The sequence below is a fragment of the Xenopus laevis genome, chromosome 3L (assembly GCF_017654675.1).
Source record: "Xenopus laevis strain J_2021 chromosome 3L, Xenopus_laevis_v10.1, whole genome shotgun sequence".
In the NCBI taxonomy this organism is placed as follows: domain Eukaryota; kingdom Metazoa; phylum Chordata; class Amphibia; order Anura; family Pipidae; genus Xenopus; species Xenopus laevis.
The window spans coordinates 54,277,495-54,300,949 of NC_054375.1; positions in this window are offsets into that span (position 1 = coordinate 54,277,495).

Below are 23,455 nucleotides of genomic sequence, written 5' to 3' on the forward strand. Positions count from 1 at the left end.
TGAAATACTGGAGCCAAAATTAAAGTATAAAAATAAAATGTTTCTTTATTTTAAATTATGTCTAAAAAATAAAGCCTTACGCGTTTCGTGTCATCCAGGGACACTTAATCATAGGCTAATTTTCTTTAGGTACAGGCAAAGTATTTAAAGGAAAGAGGGCCAATAGGAAATCACTTAGGCGGAGTTAGTAAAATTGCCTAAAACTTTGTTGTGTCTAGTGGCCAATACATAGAATACATAATATCATTTGTTACAACAGGTAATCAATTTCCACAATAGTACATTATCATTGTATACAAAATAATTTTTTGTTTTATACAATGTACACTATTAATACATAATGTAAAGGATTTTTCATATCTATAAATAAGATAAATATGATTATATAAATTTATAAATAAATACATACATGGATATAAATATATATATATTTATATATATATATATATATATATATATTTTTTTTTTTTTTTTTTTAAAGGGTTTCATTAAGATAAAGCAATAGATATAACCCTAGTTGTTGTCTAGTTGCTAGGTGATAAATCCATTTAGCGTCTTTTTTTAGAAGATCTGAAGTTCTACTCCCTCCACGAATATTTGGAACAATTTTTGTCTATAGCTACACTTAAAAAGGACAAATTTCTATTATTACAATCTGCAAAGTGTTTTGCTACAGGTATTACATATGTTTCTTTTGAGATATTGAGTATATGCTCTCTAATCCTATCTTTCAGTTTGCGGCCTGTTTGACCTAAATATTGTTTGTGGCATTTAGTGCATGTTAGTAAATAAATTACATTATTTGAAATACAATTGATGTAGTGTTGTATGTTATAAGTCTTATTAGTGTTGGAAGAGGTAAAAACTGATGTTTTCTTAAATGTAATTCATCTACTCGCACCACGTTGAAAACAACCTTTTGTTTGTAACCATGTATTTTTTTGTTCTTTAAACTTAATAAAACTGGGGTTAAGTTTATTCCCTAAGGTTTCTGTTCTCCTAGGGACAAATTTGTGTCCTCTTTTGAGAATTTGTTTCAATATGGGATCAGTTTCTAGGACTAGTAGATTCCTCTGAACAATGTGCCTTATATGATTAAATTGGGGGCTATATGTTAATATACATGATAATGTTCCAGTGTTATCTTTCATTTTGTGAAAATCATTCCTTTTTCTATTAGAATTATTTGAGATGTTATTAATATTAGCACTATATCTGTTAAATAATTCCTCTCTATTCATTTTAGCCGCTCTCACAAAGGCTCTGTCCAAAATGTCTTTATTATAACCTCTTTGTAGTAATTTGGTATGGAGGTCTTTGAATTTAACAATGAATTCATCATCTTTTGTACAAATACGACGTAGTCGGAAAAATTTACTGTATGGTATATTCTTAGTTAAGTGTTTTGTGTGACATGACTTTGCATTGAGATTAGTGTTCACTGAACATGGTTTTCTGTAAATAGTAGTAACTATATAGTTATTTTAAGTGTAAAGGGTAATGTCCAAAAAATTGATGGACTCTGTATTTATTTCATTTGTGAACTTTAAATCCAAATCACTGTGATTAAGATATAAACGAAATTCTGTGAATATTTCTTGTGTACCCGACCAAATTATTATATCATCTATGAAACAACCCTATGTAAGGACCAGCTGGGACTCGAACTCTGGGGACTGGTGTTTCATTCAGTGCACTTGCTGAGTGAGCCACAGGAGGCACTTGGAGCTGATCCTGATTTTGTTATTGTTGTTACTGTTATTTGTCTCCTCCCTGGTCTCCACCCTTCTTGTTACCCTCATGTGTTTTGTATTTCCTAATCGCCTGCCCTTTATAAACCTCACCCTGAGCTTTGCTCAGGGCTGAGTCATTGCGATTGAATTAGTCTGTTCCTGGATAACCTTTGTTCCTGTGATTCCTAGTTCCAGAGTTCTTGCTCCGGTGATTTTTCTGCCCTGACCTCCGGGCCTGAGGACCTTTCTTCCCTGGCCTCCGGGCCTGAGGACCTTTCTGCCCTGGCCTCCAGGCCTCAGGACCTTTCTGCCCTGGCCTCTGGGCTTGAGGACCTGTCTGCTCTAGTGATGGCTTCCTAGCCAGTCCGTGCTCCGGTGATGGCTTCCCAGCCAGTCTGTGCTCCAGTGATGGATTCCCAGCCACCCTGTGCTCCAGTGATGGCTTCCCAGCCTGTCTGTGCTCCAGTGATGGCTTCCCAGCCAGTCTGTGCTCCTGTGTTGGCTTCCCAGCCAGTCTGAGTTCCTGTCCCAGCAGCCGAGCTGGTTCCAGCCTCTGTGCCAGTTCCCATGCCGGTGGTTCCTGTTGATTCCCCCATTTCGGGTCCCTGTAATTACACTTAAAAGATGGGGACTATCCGACTTTGGGATCACCTGGTAGTCGATCCTCAAGGGGGGGGGGATAATGTAAGGACCAGCCGGGACTTTACTCTGGGGTCTGGTGTTTTATTCAGTGCTCTTGCTGACTGAGCCACAGGAGGCTCTTGGGGCTGGTCCTGATTTTCTTATTGTTCTGTATTTCTGCCTGTTTCTAGTTTGTCTCTTCCCTGGTCTCCTCCGTTCTTGTTACCCTCATGTGTTTTGTATTTCCTATTCACCTGTCCTTCATAAACCCCACCCTGAGCTTTGCTCAGGGCTAAGTCTTTGTGATTGAATTCATCTGTTCCTGGATAGCCTTTGTACCTGTGATTCCTAGTTGCAGAGTTCTTGTTCCTGTGATTTTGTTTCAGCTTTCCTTGCCTGCCCGGTAAAGACTTTGTTTTGACTTTGTATTTGACTTTGACTTGTTCCTGTGTTTATCTTCAGTTACCATTAAACCTGCAAAGTCCCTATGCCTGCTCCACTTTTTATGGCTATTTACCTGGGCTTCCACCACACCCACTACCAAGTGTGAGACTTTTCCCGTTACAGCGGCTTCCCACTGTGAACGTTACACCATAGTATTGTGTATACATCCAGAATAAAGATTTTCTTCTTGAAAAAATTTTTTTTGCCTGCCTGTAATTGAATTGCTGTTGAAATACCTACCTTACTGCTCCCATTGAAATGCATTATAAATTGATGGTGTCAAATGTGGGAAAACTTATCAGGGTATGTAAAATTGAGCTTTCACTGTATTAGGCTTCTATATAGTGCTACCAATCACAACATCTGTAGGTTAACTCAAATTGGTGTAGAGCAGGCATTTAAGCCTATTCTCTTCTTTCTTTATCTTACCCCAACCATCCCTTTATCCCTGTATTTCACCTTATTGCAATAAACCATTTTCACCCAGACAGCCCTGTCAATCACTAGTATATGATTACTAAAGCATGGAGGGGAAGCAGAATCTGCTGAAACTGAAGACCATGCAATAAATAAATAAATGATGATGAGACGTCACTGCATTCCAGATGGATTTTCCCCCCATTAAAGTGTTTCAAATTACTGTTGCAAAAAAAAAAAAAGTAAAGCAGTGGAACTTTTTTTGGCCACATATTTGTAGGATTATCAAACTTTTAAAATTCTATTGCTTTTGTCTAAACACATACAATCAAATGGTCTGCCCAACTGTCATATCTCATTTAGAACTCAATACTGTGTGTGCCATCCAAAGTCCATAGTATAATAATCCCACTGGGGTTATAAAAACCAAGCACTGTAATTCTTTTGAAAGGATGGAGATTTTAGTCATATGTTTGGCTGTGAAACCCCATCTTAAAAGGGAAGATGTATGAAGTCAGATGGTTTACTGTCTATATCATTGCCTATTATTCAGTGTAGAGTGAATAGACTCACAGGTGGGTGTGCGCTAATATATTACACACATAATTGTATCCGACTGTGTGCAGTCTCAGCTGTGCGGAGCTGGTTGCATAGTGGATTTGCATTTCTGGTAAACAGCCCCACGGCTAAATGCACAATGGATTCAATCAGTGTAAAGGATGTCATTTAAATGTACTGTATGTGGTAGAGAATCAAACGGTGCACATGAATTAATACGCTCAAACTATCTTTCGTATTCAAAAATCCTGAACTTAAAAATAGGACAAAGTAAAGCATTCACATTAATTGTGTATAATCTGCAACATGAATACGCAAATTCTGCTCACCAGAATATTCTTTGGGGCATGGTAGTGGCCATCCTACTGCCCCACTCTAGTACAATTCTTAGAACCTCTTGACAGCCTTGGGGATACGATTTTAAGGTAAGGGGAGGAAAAGACGTGGCTTTCCAATTATCATTGAGCTACAACATCTAGTACCCAGTTGTAGAACAGCAATTTCTGAAAGCCAAATGCAATCCACCCTTGCCTTAGTACAATATGCATGGTAAGCCCTTATCTGTGCAACAAACACACATTTTAGGTGCATATTTTATTAATTCATATTTTTTTGTTTGCTTACTAAAAAAAGGACCTCATGTCAGGTGCTTTATTTACCAGTAGGTACCAACTGATCCAAGGGCACCCTTTCCAATTAGAAGAAAAGTGGTTCCATCTAAATATTCGAAAGGGATTTTTACAGTGAGAGCTCTCTGCCTGAAAGTGAGGGAAAACAGGGTTATGGGAGATAGCTAGTACAAAGTTCATCCAGGAACTGGTCCAATTGCCATCTTGGAGTCAGGGAGGATTGTTTTCCCCCTCTGAAGCAAATTGAATTGGTTTCAAACAGGGTTTTTTGCCTTCCTCTGGATCAACTATCCATTAGGCAGGTTATATGTAGAATTAAAAGTTTGAACTTGATGGGCATCTGTCTTTTTTTCAACCAAACTTACTATGTTACTATGTATGTGTAGGGATGTGTAAATAGCCACCCCTAGTATTTTGTGCAGGCAGTTCCTCCATGTTATGGACACCTAAATGGGTCCTAAAATACAGTTGGGAGGGGTACTGTTGACTCTTGCTATTTACCACAGTGACCAGCAGATGGCACTGTGCTAGAGTATAAAAGGCTCTGAAGCCAGATTATCAGTGTCCATCTTGTGCTGGCTCTAGCCTGTGCAGGAGGCAGAGCTAGAGTTGGAACCTAGACAGGTCAGGTCTAGTAAGAATAGGCTACTCACCCTTATAGATCACTCTAGGAGTGATAGTCAGTCAGGTTATTTAGCTGAGCAGTCTGAGGCTCCTACGAGGATTGTAGTGGGATTAAGATCCCAGGGTACTCATTGCCCAGAAGTAGGGACTAAGTGTACAGACCTAGGGTAGATAGATTCCCGAAAATACTTCGGTTTGTGCTACTGCCACAAAAAACTGTCTATGGTACCACTCAACAAATAAATATTAAATGAGTAAAGATACAAAAATGTATAATGGAAAAAATAATAAGGAGAAAAACACTCACAGTTCACCTCAGTCCCAAGGTGCAAAAACCAAGAACACTGTATCCAAAAGGTGTGAGGGTCTCCAAAAATAAAGAAACAAATGTAAAAAGTAGAAAAATGTATTAGGACATGAAGACCTAACGTGTTTCGTGCCTATAGGGGCACTTGCTCATGAGTAATTGCCCCTATAGGCACGAAACGCGTTAGGTCTTCATGTCCTAATACATTTTTCTACTTTTTACATTTGTTTCTTTATTTTTGGAGACCCTCACACCTTTTGGATACAGTGTTCTTAGATAGATTCCCCTCAGGTTCCACTTAGGGAAAAGGCTGAAAGCTGGGTGTACCTCCTCAAAGCTGCATGTATTGTTCCTATCTCTGAGGAGAATCATACTGACCAAAGGTGTTGTGAGTACTGCCTATTCAATGTATTGTATGAACCTGCAATGTTCTGATCTATGTACACTCCACTGAGGATTGTATACTGTGCTCAATAAATCTGTTATTTGGTTAAGTTATAAGAACCACTGGCGCCCAATTCTTTGCACCCTGATTACTGTTACAGTTGCACTACACCCTGCTTCCACCTCGATGCGAAGGCTCACTCCCTAAGATTTAAGGTCTCATCCGGAGCATATGTACTAGGAGTGAAGCCCATAGTAGAGTAAGGTGCACTCAATTTACTATAGCGCTACATATGTTAAAAGCAAAAGGGGCATAAAAAAGCATACCCCTTAGTGTTCAGATGCACTCGCATCTAGGGCATTCCTGCTCTCAATTAAAAATCTGGTAAAAGGTGAAGAGCACAATGCTGCTGGGCACAGTGATGCCTTGTATTTAACTTCCTTCCTAAGGGCCCTGCTGCACCTTGTACCAAATGATGCACCATAGTATTCATGTCTGAGTGATATACATGTTAGAGAACGCATTGGTGATACCCATGTACCAGCCTGCCTCTGATCAATACATATGGGAAAAAAGAGCAGATCTCCACAAAGTATGCAAAGAGCAGGGCACTTCTGCATGCGGATCAGTTCAGCATCTTTTTCTTACCTGCAGCCTGTACCTTATTGAATCTGTAATGGCAAAATTATGTCTGCAGTGTTTTGAGCTTTGAAAGACATAAACTTGATAAATGCCTCTTTGCGGACAAAGACATTTGAAGTAAATGATTTTTGCAGTTTTCCTTCGTGTTTTAGTGTGTTTTGTATTTTGAGAAAAAGGTTATTGCATTCTCCCCCTAGAAGTGGCGCGGATGATAGACATGCTATTAGATGTTTATTTTATGATTCCTTCTTGTAAAGAAATAGACTTTTTTCCTTCTTCGTTTTTAGAGAGTGTATATTGCTCTCGCAAGACGAAAGGAGACAGAGCGAGAATAAATGGGAGAAGAAAGAGATGAAGGCAGAGCAATCACTGAGAAAGATTTACAGAATGAATACTGAAATGAGACGTATAAACCTGCTCAGTGACCAGTTCTGGCTGTAATGCATTCCTTTCTTGGCCTTCATGACTTTGAGAGACAAACACAAAAAATTCCCAAACAGATGAGGCTAATAGAAGGGACCACAGACTTAGGAATCAGACGACTGCGGGGGAAGATGGGGACGGAACATAACAGAGCCCTGCTTCACGAGGGATTCATAACAACACACAAGATAACTGCCTTTGATACAATCGCTGGCTCAGTGCTTGCTGTTTTCACAGAGATGAGACGTTAGAGGCTTAGCACTGAAAGGCCTGTGATGACGTTACAAAGGACTGAGGATTGAGGAGAGCGAATATATACAGTCATAAAAAAAGCCAATCTACTGACATTCTCAGGCAAGAGGCAAAGGTAAATATTAAATAAGCCCATATTAAAGACAAAATTTGCTATCTAAAACTTTGAACATAAATTAGGTACTATTATGTGCGACAGCATATCTATAGCTGAAGTAGACCCTGCAACTTCTTGGTGGCCCAGTATGCTGGCCCACTGGAGCACTGATTGATATCTAGTTTCAATAAATGTATTCCTATAGTTTAGTGGACACTAAAATGGTTTTGTTGTGGGACCCAATAATTTCTGCTTATGGTATGAAGACATTCACACACAAAAAAAAAAAAATATATATAAATATATGGAATCCATTATCTGGAAACCCTTATCCAGAAAGCTCCGAATTATGGAAAGGCCTTCTCCTATAGACTCCATTTTATCCAAATAATCAAATTTTTTATGTACCTGTAAAATGTGTGCTTAGAAATGGTGTTTATTAATGAGTTATTACGATGAGCACATTTTTTTTACCTGATACAGATTTGTGGTAAAATGTGTTTTTTTTTGCAAATCTGTGCTACGATTTCTTTATGCGTTTTGGTTTGCCAAGAAAAACATTGCATTTTTTTAGGAAAACACAGAGAAAAAAAACGCTATTGACTCCAATACAGGCACAAGAAAGAACACCCATTGGCTCCAATGCATCTGGTGCAAAAAAAGCAATGACGAGAAAACCATTGACTAAAATTTTAAAGCAAAGTGAAACAGAGCAATTTCACTCATCAGTACTGAGTTAAAATCATTGTATATGGATGTCACCTCCTTATGCCTTATACCTTTATATAGTTGCATACGTTTGAGGTGACTTCTAATATGATTATAGATGGAGATAACTTTAAATGGACATTTTATCAATTCTGAATAAGGAAATGTGGATCATTTTTCTGTTTGAGGTAGCAGATCCCACTGCATCAGAAGCTGCTAGCCTACCCCCTCAGCATACCTTGGCAGCTCCAGAGCCAAGCAGGGGGTTGTAATTAAATAGAGCAAGGAGAATTCTTGCAATAATGCAGCCAAACTTTTTAAAAACAGAAAACATTAAAGGGATTCTGTTATTATTTTTATGGTGTAGTTATTATTTCTAAATTACACTGCAAATAATTCACTCTTCCATATAAAATTTCAATCCTGAACCAATAATTGTATTTTTTTTTGGTTCTAATATTGGTGTGTAGGCAGCCATCTCAGGTCATTTAGCCTGATCATGTGATTTCAGAAAGAGCCAGTACTGCACTATGGAACAGCTTTCTGACAGGCTGTTGTTTCTCCTACTCAATATATCTACCAGGCAGCTGTTATCTTGTTTCATCGAGCTGCTATCTGGTTACCTTGCCATTTTCTGTTGTTAGGCTGCTGGGGGGGGGTAGGAATGGGAGTGATATCATTCAAATTTGCAGTACAGCTGTAAAGAGTGACTGAAGTTTATCAGAGCACAAGTCACATAACTGGGATCTCCTGGTAAACTGACAATATGTCTAGCCTCATGTCGGATTTCAAAATTAAAAGATCAGTTTGCTCTTTGGAAAAGTGGATTTTAGTGCAGAAGTCTACTGAAGTAGCACTATTAACTGATTGGTTTTCCCTTGACAGTATGGGTACGGCTCCCAACTTGACCTCTACGTCGCTATTTTTCACCTCTGCATAACTGCTGCTAAGGTGAGGCTTTCACTTTACTTGATGGTAGAAGCACCCCTGTTTCTGTGGGAGTTTCCCTTATTTATGCTCATGTAAATATACAGTCAAGAGGAGTTCTCTGCACATAATGTGGTATTGACATTGCCTTAGCTTTCATTTTCAAATTTGTAATAGACATGCGAAACAGAATTGCTTATCGGTTTGTATTGAGGATCTGCACTTCACTCTACTGCACTTGCATTTCACGTATTAAGCAAGGCACCTTCAATAATATGTCCCTCATACAGGATATTAACGTATATATGGAAGGTTGAACCTACCTATATTCTAAATTATTCACTTATTTAAAACATATTTGTTTACAGGTCTATCAATGTGATTGTGAGCTCTGTTGGTGTTATAATTGATTGTCTGTGTTGCCTTGGCTTTAATAGCACAACATTTCCACTCAGTGCTATATAAAAATCAATTATTTTTATTATGTTATTAGTGGAACTGGTAATGAAGCAAGGAAATGAGTCAGAGAAAAGAGTATCTATATTCTATATTTAACCACCCCCTTGCTACACTAGATCCCACAATGCATAGGACATGATAAAGGATAACAGAAGACACCTTCCTATCAGAGAACAATAAACCAAGAGAAAGCCTTTTTATGGCACCGTCAGGATAATTGGGTGTTCTACTCTTTGTGTAGTGTTCAAACAACCTTGAACATTTTAACTTAATTTCATCCTTTGCATTTTTAATTGCTAAATCAATTGTTCAAAGCAGTCGGTGTAAATGTACCATTTATTAAACTCTCTATTGTATTAAAATCTATTTGCACCAGAAAAAAATGTTGCATTTCCATAATATTTCCACTTCATAGTTACATAGTTAGTTATTAAGATGGGTTGAAAAAAAGACAAAGTCCATCAAGTTCAACCCCCCCCTCCCCGATGCACATATATGAACATACTTATAAACACCTTACTATACACTCATATATAATTATATATGGACCAGTAGATCTTAAGAACACAATAGCCTTGGATATCATGCTTGTTCAACAATTGATCCAAGCTAATTTTAAAGGCATTAATAGAACCATCAACAACATCACCCAGCAGGGCATTCCACAACCTCACTGCCCTCACTGTGAAGAACCACCTATGCTGCTTCAAATGAAAGTTCTGTTCCTCTAGTCTAAAGGGATGGCCTCTGGTGCAGTGATCTTTTCTATGGGAAACAAGACCCCCCTGTTATCTCTGTCTTCAAATGTAAAGCATTAGAGTAAGCATGTCCCCTTGCAAGTGCCTTTTCTCTAAAGGAAACACCCCCAATCTTGACAGTCTACCCTCATCGTTGAAATCATCCATCCCTTTTACCAGTTTAGTTCTTTGCATAGTCTTCGGCTCATTTGGTACACAAAACTACACTGCAACTAAAGGTGAGGCCTTACCACGGACCTAGAGGCAAAAAGAGGCAAAATTATGTTTCTATCCTTTGAGATAATGCCCTTTTTATGCAAGGCAATACTTTATTTGCTATCATAGCCACAGAATGACACTGCCTATAATTTCATAGTTTGTTATCCACAAAACTCCCCAGATCCTTCTGAATTAAGGATACACCCAATGCACTACCATTTAATTGACAACTTGAATTTATATTATTTCTACCAAAGTGCACAACCTTGCATTTATTAAGATTCAACTTCATTTGCCAGTTTGCTGCCCAGTTTTCCAATTTAGTCAAATGTGGCAGCACCCTGCATGGAACTTATTGTCTTGGACTACATAGTATCATCATCAAAATAGAGACAGAGTAAGCTAAAAGATATATGGGGGAATGTAGGAAAAGTTATAAACATAAAAACTATTTGCAATCTGAAAAGTTATGCCTTTGTGCGAACAAATCTTGCTTTGCGTTAATTTAATATAGCTTTTGCGAACCCAGAAACTGTTTAGTGACCTCTTCAGACAGTTCAGATAGTTTGCGCCAATGCACAGTGAATGTAATAAAATTTCTTACTACACCTTCAAGAACTTCTTCAAAGCACGCAATTAAAATTTGCAATAAGCAATTAAAATTTGCAAATGCAATAAAAGTTTAAGGAAAAATAATAAATTGCAAAAATAGAGCATTGAAATCAATATACTACAGGAGCTCTTAACAAAGTGACCTGCAACCCATATATAGACTTCTATACAAGAAAATACAAGAAAATCATTTTGATGCAACCATCAAAATGATTTTCTTGTATTTTCTTGTATAGACCTGAACAGCTTATTCAGCACTTCGAAGCTGTTATGCTGCTCACATGTTGGTTATTATGGACAAAAACAATTTTTTTCGTCCTATAGAAAACAGCCCAGTATGCAAGTTTAACACATATGACCGGTCATATTGCAACAAGAAGGCACTTTGGGGGAAAATTCATGAGCATCAACCCCATTAATAGTGAAAAATGAAACTGGCCTGCTTTGTTTGCCTGAAAAATTAGCAAAATGGTGACATTTTGCAGATATTTTGCCAAATGCATTGATGACACTTTGCATTTCTTCTTGTTCTTTTTGCACCAAATGTTTTTTTTCTTGTGTCAAAATGCATTTGGCTTTTTTTTTTCTTGATGAATTGAATTAGAGTCAATGGGAATTTTTTTCTCATGCCAAATGCATTGGAGTTTTCAAAAGAATGTTGAAATTATAACACAGTCTCACAAACATTTTTGCAACTTTGAAAATTATGAATTTGTGTGTGATTCTGTATTTACTTATCCCTACCAGTGAACATATGTATAAATAGTTTACTTCAGTATAGAGCTATAAAAGGATATGTGGGAGGTAGGGTTAAAAGGAAGGGTTTGTTGAGATAAGATTAAGGTAAGTTGGCTGTAATGGTTTCTCACAATCACACAAATTGTACAGTTGTTACGCACTATAAGGAACATTTACAGTAATGGAATTTAATTGTTTGAGTTGATGTTGGCTTTTAGGTTCATTTTAAGCTGTGGTTGTCTTTGATGTTTATATATTCAAATATTGTATTCTTTCCAACATTGTATACATCTATAGATTTCATGTAACTAACTGAAATGCTAAAACCTGTTTATTTCTATTAATATAATACACAAGCACCATGAATATCCTGTAAATGATATCCTCATAAAAAAATAATGTTGTAAAATATGAGGGTATTAGAAGTCACCTTGGAGTTCCAAGACTTGTATGTAAAGCACTTGGTCTGCAGCGCCTTGTCTTTATATGATCATATAACTACGCCACAACTTAAAAAAAAAAATCCTTATATTTTACAATAGAGTATGCATTCTGCATTTTGATGTTCCATGCAACTTTATTACTGACAATTCTTAATTTTAAAATCAATTAAGTAATCAAGGATACTGCAAGTGTTGCACCCAAATAGCATTCTAGCACACATTTATATAAATAGGGGTTATAGTTTTACTGGCGTCTCTGCATGAAAAATAAAATATGTGTACAGCTTATAAATGAGTCATTTCTAAGTCATCTAGGTTTCAACACCAACGACATCATTTTCTTAAGTCTGTATTTGTGGGTGCTATATCCCACAATGCTGCATCTAAGTACTTATTATGGTAATGTATTAAAAATTCTCAAGTTTGCCTAACATCTAGGGGGTTATTTATCAAGGTTCGAGTCGTGTTTTCAATGAAAATTCTAGTTTTTGAGGGTGTTTTTTTTTGTCGAAACTCACATTTTCAGGTTAAAAAAAAAACTTTTTCGAGTTATTTTTTAACTCTCGAGATTTATTATACCCTAACTCTGGAAATAGCTTGAATCCAAAAATACACTAAAACCTGTCAAGGTCTTTTAGGAGTCAATGGCAGAGGTCCCTTGAACCAATAGAATATGTTAATAGGCTGCATCATGTTCAAGTTTTTTATAGAGGGTTTTGCCTGAAAACTCGATCAATTCGAGTGATTCAAGTTTTTTCGCAGAAGGAGTTTTCGGGTTTCACAACTTGAACTTGCAGATTCAAGTTTATTTCCATTTGAGTTTTTTCTTAAATAAGAAACCATTCTGGGGAAACAGGTCAGGTTAATTATTAGCTAATATAGTCAAGAGACAGCAAGGGTCTACTTTTATTCAGAAACTTAAAACACCCACCGGGTGGGCACGTGACACATCCGACATTGCCACATTGATGACGACACATTTTGAAACACTTTACCAAAGGGTTCCTGATTCTCCTGAGCCCGGTCTTAAATTTCTCCAGGAAGCCCATCTGAACAAACTTACGGTCCAGGATAGGGAAATCTTAGATGCACCTATAACTGAAACAGAAGTCTCAATGACTGTCACAAACCTTAAAAACGGCAAATTCCCAGGTCCAGATGGATTGGGGGCGGAATTTTATAAACTGTTGTTACCTGAAACGACTCCTTTACTTACATCTCTATACAATGATGTACTACAAGGGAACCCATTATGGGACAAAGCGGCTGATGCCAGAATTATTCTACTACATAAGGAGGGCAAGGACCCTACTGATCCATCTTCCTATCGACCAATATCGTTATTAAATCAAGACCTCAAAATTATGACGAAAATTATGGCTACTAGATTACAACGCATTCTTCCCCGTATACTTACCTCTAATCAGATGGGCTTCCTCAAGGATAGGCATCCGGTTCGGGCTATCAGACAAGCTATTGCCACGATCTACCACTGCAACCTAGAGAAAAGAAGACAGGGATTACTGATAAATTTAGATGCTGATAAGGCCTTTGATAGGATCTCCCATGCCCACATCCGTAGACTTCTAAAATTCCAACATTTTGGAATTCATATGCTTAACCTATTCAAAACCTTGTATGATGCTCCTCAGACTTTTATTACAGTTAATGGCTACAATACAAAGTCTTTTGAAATTCAACGAGGGACTAGACAGGGTTGCCCTCTTTCACCTCTACTGTTCAACATTGCCTTAGATCCCCTCATAAAACATCTTCTTTTAAATGAAACATTTGCAGGCATACCACTCGGACATCTTAGATATAAAATAACTGCCTTTGCGGATGATATTTTGCTGTTTATTCATCACCCTCACATTGAACTGGCTACGATTCTAGACACCATACTGACATTCAGTACTTTTGCAGGCTTCCGGATCAATCTTAATAAGTCCGAAGCATTGGAACTTGGGTGCCCGGGGACTGCGACACTTGGGACTGACGAATTCCCTTTTAAGAGGGCTCAATCCCATATAACATATCTGGGTATCAAACTGGCAAGAAACCATACAGAGCTTTATTCACTCAATATTAGACGTACTATTGACAATATTCAACAAGATTTGAATAAATGGGGCTCACTAAACCTATCTTTTATGGGGAGAATCCACCTAATCAAAATGATTTTATTTCCTAAATTGCTCTATCAACTACAAATGCTACCTTACAGCATAAAACCATCCGACTACAAAAGGTTATCTAAACTGTTACGGACTTTTATCTGGCAACAGAAACGTCCAAGGATAAGTTTATTTAAATTACAGCAGACTAAAGCCTTAGGTGGGGTTAACTTTCCAAATATTCGGGAATATAATGAAGCAGCATTATTACGTTTTGCTGGGGACTGGATATATGATAGAAGCACATATACCTCAACAGAGCTTGATCAACTCCTGACAGGAGGCCTCTCCCTTAACTTTCTTTTGCATTCTCCATTAAGGGATATTCCACAAGATCTGCGCGACCATCCCTTATTTATAGACACTTATAGAACATGGATTTCAGTGAGGCACAGGTTTAAATTAACACCTTCTTACTCCACCTATCTGTCTTGGCTTGATAATCCCACATTTCCGATGGGGACACATAATAACACTCTAGTGGAATGGCATAACCGAAATTTGAAAACTGTTAAAGATATTGTCGATAACACTTTTACAGTATTACCCAAAGACAAGCTTCTCCAGAAATTCCCATTCCTAGCGAATGATTATATGTTGCTGAACCAAATTGTCCACTATGCCACGAAGGTGTTGAGGCATCTTTCAGTGACAGATAAAGATAATCCAATAAATATACTGTGGCCCAGATATAATACAGTCAGAAATATTTCCCAGATTTACCGCTTTATTAGGACCTCACTATCGATTGAAGCACAGAACAAATCTTTACTCAGATGGGCTTCTGTGATCCCACAAACTGATGCCTCCCAAATACTTCAGTATCACACAAAAGCGATGCAAGCTATTTCCGTTAGTAAATATCAAGAAATGGCTTTACAAATATTGCATGGCTCTTATCTCACTCCTCTTAGGAGGCATCATATGGGTACCCTAAATTCGGATGAATGTCTGAGATGTCATCAACCCCGGGCTGATCTTGTGCATTGTCTTTGGCTATGCCCTACCATTCAACAATTATGGGGGGAGGTGCAGATATGCTGGAAGTCTCTGACTCAACGAGCAGACGTTTTTACGCTACCATGGGTGATTTTTGGGATCACACCTGAAACTTTCCCGCTCTGACAGACAGCTGGCAGAAAGATTAATGGCTGCTACTCGGAAAACTATCCTACACCATTGGCTTTCCCCATCTACGCCCCCACTATCTCTGGTCAAACAAAAGCTACACCATATATTTCACATGGATTGGGTGGAATCCACTACAAACAAAGAACAATTTACTGACAAATTTTTTTCGACATGGATGAGCTACATCCAATCACTCCCGATTCATACTAGACACCTAACGATGTATGCGTTTAGATACACTACGTGGTATGATACAGAACTTTTACTCAACAATACTAGTGTCCATGAAACAGATCAATATATTCAAAATCTCCTCCGCTCGCAGGAACAAATGTCACGAACGCCCCCCAGGAACCACCACGTAAATCAGATGTTAATAACGAGGTATTCTTAATTGCTTTTCCCTTCCTTTAACTGATCTGTATGTGGGAAATAATGTTGTGTATTATAATACCTTAATATATTCTACATTGTGTCATTAAGAGGAGATTGCTGCTCTGGCTGTCGTGTGTATCCGCTCGAACTGTATTACCGATGGACTTACCCATCATTCTTTCTTTCTGTAATTCCAAATTCCTTTGTGTTTGTTTCTTTTATTTGTTATGAAAAAATTTTTCAATAAAGACATATTTGAAAAAAAAAAATAAGAAACCATTCGAGTTGTGAATTAATTTGAGTTCATTCAAGGTATAAAAAACTCTAACATTCAACCTTTGATAAATAACCCCCATAGTAACCAATCTTTCTTAATCCTTTGATAACTGCACTTAATGGTTTGCTGATGATGACATCACTGTGTTAAACAATGACAACATAATGGATAGCAGCTAAAGATTACCAGTTTCTCTATGAGTACAGCAACTACAGAAAGAGGTAGAAAAGTTATCTAACTATTGCATTTTTAATTGTAATGAAGAAAAAAAAATTTAATTACATTACGCACAAAATGTTTTGACAGTAAGAGGTCAGAGTTTAATGTCACTATAATTAAGACAACTTATAGAAGATAATGGGGTATGTTATGTAGGAGGCTAAATTTAATGACAAATAGATCAGATCAACTTTTTAATTGCATTTTAATTTTTCTGCATAATTGTCCCTGTATTACTGAATAGGATGTTACTGAATTTACTGGGTTTCCCATGCTAGCGAATAAGGTAAATTGACATTATCATGTATATTTATATATAATTACTGTACATAACTAAGTTGGTTTAAAAAAAAAGACCAAAGTCCATCAATAATATTATATATATTATATAACATAAAGAAAATGTAATGGAATTGTAATAAAGTTCTTCTTTGGAAAGTCTCAATACTCTTTGGGGCCGATTCACTAAATTCGAGTGAAGTATTCGAAGTAAAAAAACTTCGAATTTCGAAGTATTTTTTGGGCTACTTCGAGCATCGAATGGGCTACTTCGACCTTCGACTACGACTTCGAATCGAAGGATTCGAACTAAAAATCGTTCGACTATTCGACCATTCGATAGTCAAAGTACTGTCTCTTTAAAAAAAACTTCGACCCCCTAGTTCGGCAGCTAAAAGCTACCGAAGTCAATGTTAGCCTATGGAGAAGGTCCCCATAGCCTTTCCTAAGTTTTTTTGATCGAAGGATATTCCTTCGATCGTTGGATTAAAATCCTTCGATTCGAAGGTTTTAATCGTTCGATCGAAGGAATAATCCTTCGATCGTACGATCGCAGTATTTGCGCTAAATCCATGTTAATTAACCCTCGATATTCGACCCTTAATGAATCAGCCCCTAAGTGTAGTAAGCTCATTCTCAAAACAGCAAATGCAATTTTTCAGGTCCAATTCTTAGACTCATATGTAGAGTAGTGTGGTGCTATGCATTGCCCACATAGCAATTAACTGCTCTCATGTTTCTCGGCATATCTGCGATAACCTGTCTAGAGTTGAACCTGGGATATGGTCTTTTTGTGCTGTCTGTGTTACCACTGCTCTATACGAGCAGACAGCTAAGGCCCTGGTTCACTCCTATGCCTATGCTTGCTATTGCTATGAAGAATGGCTTGTTTCACCTGTTTGCGGATGCAATGTTTCGGGGCGTGACCCCTTTCTCAAGCTTGAGAAAGGGGTCACGCCCCGAAACGTTGCATCCGCAAATAAACGAGCAAGGTCTAATCCTGCTAGAAGTATCCATGCTGTGCTGGTGTGTCTTGTGTCTATGCTGCTTTCGAGGTTGTCCAATTCCTCTACACATCTAGCACCTGGAACTCGTGTGATTTCGGACTACCAGGGTGTGCGAGTGTAAGTTTTTCTTTTTTGTTTCACCTGTTGCCACTTTGGCCACAGGTGATTTGTGTTAGCCATTTGACTGAATATAAAAACCCCTACTCTGCTCTGACTCATTGCCTAATATAGGTCTATTTTGGTAGTTCCTGGATGCGATTTGTTATTGTTTAAGCTGTTTTTGACCTTGCCTGTCCCTGTTCCAGAATCGTCTCCCGTCTGTCTTGACCCTTGCCTGAACTTTGACTATTCCTTCGGATCCTGCTTTGTACCTCGATATCGGTGTGTTTGACCTTGACCTGTGACATTGACTATGCTTCAGCTTCCTAATTCGGTACCGTATTGTCTGTATGGTTTCGACCCGTCCTGTCCCTTGACCATGCTCCTTGTTCTCCATTCTAGTTATACGTTATAATTCCCTTGTCTACCCAGAGCTTTCCCCTTGGTCCTCTCGCATTAAGTCCTGGCGGCATTTGAGTAGTGGAGGGCTCCTCCTGAAGCCAAAGGCGGCTGCTAAAGGCATAAGTGCGAGCCTAGACTTTGACCTTGGGGTTTACTCTGGGTTTTGGGATACCATACGTCACAATATCTGTAAACCACAGAAATGAGAATAATGAGTGCAATAAACTTTATTCTGCTCACATTTTATTGATTTGAGCTTCATTCTCTTAAGTACAGACACATTGTTAATATAAAAGCCATTAACCCAAAAAAAATCAGATTACGAACTCTGGGTGGCGTTATTTTCAGGATACAGTTATTTAAAATATACCTTCAGTATATATTATGCAACTATCAACTCTTAAACCTCTTCTAAAATCTGTAAAACTAAAATTATTGTAATCATACCCTAAGGGGGTTATTTACTAAAATCCAAATGTATCTCATAGTTTATTAAAAAAAAACAAATTCCCATGACCGATTTTATCTTATTTATTAATAAAAAAATTAAATTGAATTGGATTGTAGCAAAACTCTGTAAAATTGAGTGAAAACCCAAATTGTTTATATTTTTCTGGCTTTTTTCCTGAACCACTCAAATTTTTCTAGTTTTTGCCCAAAAAAGTTGGGTTTTCAAGGCAAAAACAGCACAGACCACAAAAACTTCAAATTGAGATAGGTCCCTCTCCCATTGACTTATACAGAACCTTGACAGGTCGATCTGTGATGGCGGATTTTCGAATTCTGGCTTTTTGCAGCATCAATCAAAAAATATCATCAATTTCAAAACATTCAAGGTTTTTTTCCCTCTAAAAATTCTAATTTTCTAGTGACAAAAAAACTAGAATTTTTCAAGATTTCACAATTTGATCTTTAATAAATTAACCCCTAAATATATGATATTCCCTCTGGAAACAGTGACAAGGTAATGTAACAAATGACACAAAGTTTGCTACTGGTCAGGTTGCTATGGGTTATCATGCCTGATCGAAATTTGTGTCTATTACATTACCCCTTAAATATTTAAAAGCAAAATATTCAGAATCTTTGCTCCTTGGCAGTACATGTATGTGACCTTTTATCCAGAACTCTCAGGACCTGGGGTTTTCTGAATAAGGGATATTTCAGTAATTTGAATCTTCAAATCTTCATACCTTAAGTCTACTAGAAAATCATGTAAATATCAAGCAAACCCAATAGACTGTTTTTGCTTCCAAATATGGATTAATTATATCTTACTTTGGATCAATTACAATGCACTTTTTTTTATTATTACAGAGAAGAAGGAAATCATTTTTTAAAATGTGGGTTTTTTTCAATAAAATAGAGTCTATGGGAGATGGCCTTTCCATAACAGGTTTGCGGATAACGGATCCCATACCTGTATAAGAAGTAAGGTGTAATTCTAACAGATGTCCCAAATAACAGAATGAAAATGTAGGAGCAATTAATCCTAGAGAATAAATATGGATGGGGCAGATCATGTGTTCGCAATGGACTTCTATGTGCATAATGTAACTGAACAGCCAGGGATGTATATATGTACATGCTGTACATATATACATATATACATCCCTGGCTGTTCAGTTACATTGGCCTCAAAGCATTGAGTTGTGAGGCTACATTGCTACTAGTGAAACTTGTCCTGAATTATTTTATAAAACTGATTATGGCAGCCATCATCCACAATATATTTGCATGTATGCTTTTGAAGTAGACATATCTCATATCATACACACAGAGAGATGTTCAATGCACTGACCATTTATTAAATATCTTCCTTATATTTTTTAGCTCCAAGAAGATTGTAGAGCAGAAATAACCCTTTTTTCTGAGAGTGGTAAACTGGAGCTGAATATTTCAACTTCGAAAAAGTATTTGCCAATTAAAAGTATTGAAGATGCTGAAGAATATGAAAAGCGTTCGGGATATTATACAATTATTTTTTACAGTGATACCCTAACCACAGTTATATCCACAAGACTATTTATTTTGATTAAAATAAATAGAATAATGTCAAAAATACCTTGGATAGCTGATGACTGATATCATGATATCAATTCAAAATGTTTAATCTGTCCTTGATTTTCAAGCATTTCTAAAATTATACAATAAAATACTTCTTATTTAAAGTAGTACTTTGTAATTTTCTATTACTTTAGTCTACATCCTTTGAAAAAGTTTCAATAATATATTTAAGGCATTCTGTAAGAATCGTACTGTATGTACTTTTTTTTCTTTCTACTGTTCAAGGGCAGAGTTCCACACAGCAATACCAGCCCTGGGGAAATCTGGTCTCAAACAGTGATGAACAAGTCCATGGGAAAAATTAAAAAATTTGTGAAATGCTAAAAATACATTCGAGTTTTTGAGCGTTTGTCACCATTTTTTATGTGGTTAAATATTCAAAGACATTATTATGGATCAGGAAAAAATATGTAAATGTTTCATTTACATGTTTAACCAGAGAGGTTGTACATTTTATTGTACATTATGATCCAAAATTCTAGTTAACCTTGCAGAGGTGGAGGGCCCAACCCCAAGAACAGTGATTATTATTATTTACTTAAATCTGAATTTATTTCATAATAGTAATAAAAAAAAAAGCTCAACCAAACTCCCATGGCCAATTTTATCTTATTTATTAATTTATTTATTAATGAAAAACTTGATTTAATCAGATTATGAAAAACTCGATAAAACCTGAGCAAAAACATAAATCGTATGAATTTTTCAGGATTTTTTCCCTCATCGCTTTGTTTTTTTCTAGTCTTTGACGGAAAACCCCCGAAAAAGTTGGATTTTTGTGCTAAACCCACGAAGACCATGATAACTTCAATTTGGGATCAGTGCCTCTCCCATTGACTTTTACAGAACCTTAAATAATTTGAGTTTTGCTCCAAAAAGCCCAACTGTCACGGCCAGCACCCAATACCAGAACAAATGCCAATTACCCTGGTCTCGGCTCGGCTTCACCAGTAGTGTGACCACCTTTGGGCTTCGAGAGGAGCCCTCAGCTTAATTGGGTGCCACCTGGACTTAACGAGGGGTACAAGGCGAGGAGTTCTGGCTGGCAAAGGGGCACGACAGGATAGCAAGAGTCTTTGGGCAGAAGGTCTAGGACAAGGCGTCTGGTGGAAATGGAACAGACCGGATCAGACAGATAACAGAATTGTCAGGCAGGCAAGGGGTCGAGGCAGGCGGATATCAGAATCGTCAGGCAGGCAAGGGTCAAACCGGGTTGTCAATCAAAGGGTTAAGCAGGAAGCGTTGTCGTAGGCAGGCAAGGCAGAATGCAGAGTAGTCAGGAACAGGCAGGGTCAAACACAGATAATCAGTCAGGATAGCAAATTCAGGAACAGGTTGCAAAAAGCTCAGGAAACCACAGGATATGATCCTATAATGGGCACTAGCTACAGGTCTGAATGGGCCTTAAATAGGGATCCAATTGGCGCCAAAACGTGCGCAATTTCGCGACGTTGCGCGCTGGCGCAATCACGCCAGCGTGCCTGCGCCTTTAAGAGATGCGCCAGCGCGCCGCGCGTGCCCTAGGAATCCAAAATGGTGCCGGCAAGGACAGGAGCGGCGCAGCGGGCGTCCACGCCAAGAACGCGGCCTGGACCCCGCTGCCCACTAAACCAACAGGGTAAGTTTCTTACACCAACAAGAAAAATTCAAGGTTTAATAAATAACCCCCTAAGCATGATCACTTTTATTTTGTCCTTGAAAATACACAAAGTGTTTCACAAAACACAGATTTTTTTTGTGGCACTGTATATGTTTTTCCAAACCACTTCATGCAATTTTACTAAACAACAACAAATGCTCTTTGGAGGTGCGCCTAACAAGATTGGAGGCAGTACATTTAATTTGTATAATATATATATCTTGCTACTGTATATAAATCACCTTGTATTTCTTCTAATAAAAATGGGCATTTCTGCTTCAATTTCCAGCCTTAGATTATTCTAAACCATGCTAGCAAGGCAAAAGCTAAAAGGAGCCCCCCTCTGCTCAATCCATTTCTTAAATTACTTGAAATCTTGCTACACTGCACTATATGATTCACTGCAACTCTTATGGCACATTACAGGAGGGTATCAGAATTTCACTTTGAACAAAAAGGTCTGCATGATAACGTTTATGTGGAAAATGGATTGGAGCACAAGAAAAGCAATTCTGACTCAAGATTAACCCATGTGATCTATATTGTATTATTTGCTTAAAACATATAAAACAGTGTTTAACCCTTCAGGTAGACTAACTGATTGAAGAGTACAGATGCAGCCACTTTGGTTTGTCTGTTCGACACAGAATAACTAAACACAGATATCCCATTTATCTCATTTAACACAGAAAACTGCGTCACAACATCCCATCTAATTAAAGCATTCACCATTGTTCACAATGGTGCTTTGGTATGCTAATGGAAAGGTTAAATGCATTAAATGAGTTAAGATGACTTTAGATAACGCAGTTTCTTCAATTAACCATGAGTCATGACGCATTTATCTCACAAATCCAAGTGGCTTCATCTGTATATTATCATCTTTAGAACACTCTATGCAAATGTATTATTTGAAGGATTCACACCATCTTTTGTGGATCATCTCAAATTATAAATGAGATGGGCATGTATGTAAGTATGAAGGTATGTAGTCTTTAAACCATTAGGAGGGGGAGAAGCAGTCTGTCATTTTCCAGACTATGAGGGGGTGATACACTGATTTTTGTACCAATTGTTGGTCTTTAATTTATTTTTTAATACATAAAAGGAGAAATCAGTGAAAGGTTCAATGGCTCAAGCATATGTGCACTCTTATATAAGCTAATATGAAAAGCAGAACCTTATAACCAATCATCAAAAATGGTGATTGTTAAATATAGCATTGGCTTTTAACTTGGTTAATACAGGAAATAGGCAGACATTACAGGGACTGGTAATTGACTTGAATAATTTGGGTACTCTTGTGCAATTTACAATGACCATAGATCTGCAATAATTCAGTTTGAATGTGGATTTTTGAAAAGAAAAAAATATGGGATTTAAACTGTACCGAAAACTATCAGATTCTACCAAGTACCCAGAAGCTTTATATGAGAAAATTGCCAGTCATAGGTCATCTCCCAAAAATCATTTAATGAATAAATGGAAACGGTCCTTGTGTCAGAACAGAGGGAAAAATTAGGATCAAACTCTTCTCCAAAGAGAAGATTAATGGATCAAAACGTTGGACACTTTGATCCGTAATGTGCTACACAGCTATTGTTCATTTGTGCTGGTTTACATCAGGGACAGATGTAATGCATCTATTCCATGTATCTTTTACAACTATGATTATATTAATGTTATTGTGATTCATACAATTATTGATTTTTAATTATTGTCTTTTTTAAGATCTATCATGTAACTGTAGGTATATTTTCTTCTACTTTTTCCCATCATAAGCAAGGCACACATGGAGGCCTATTTAT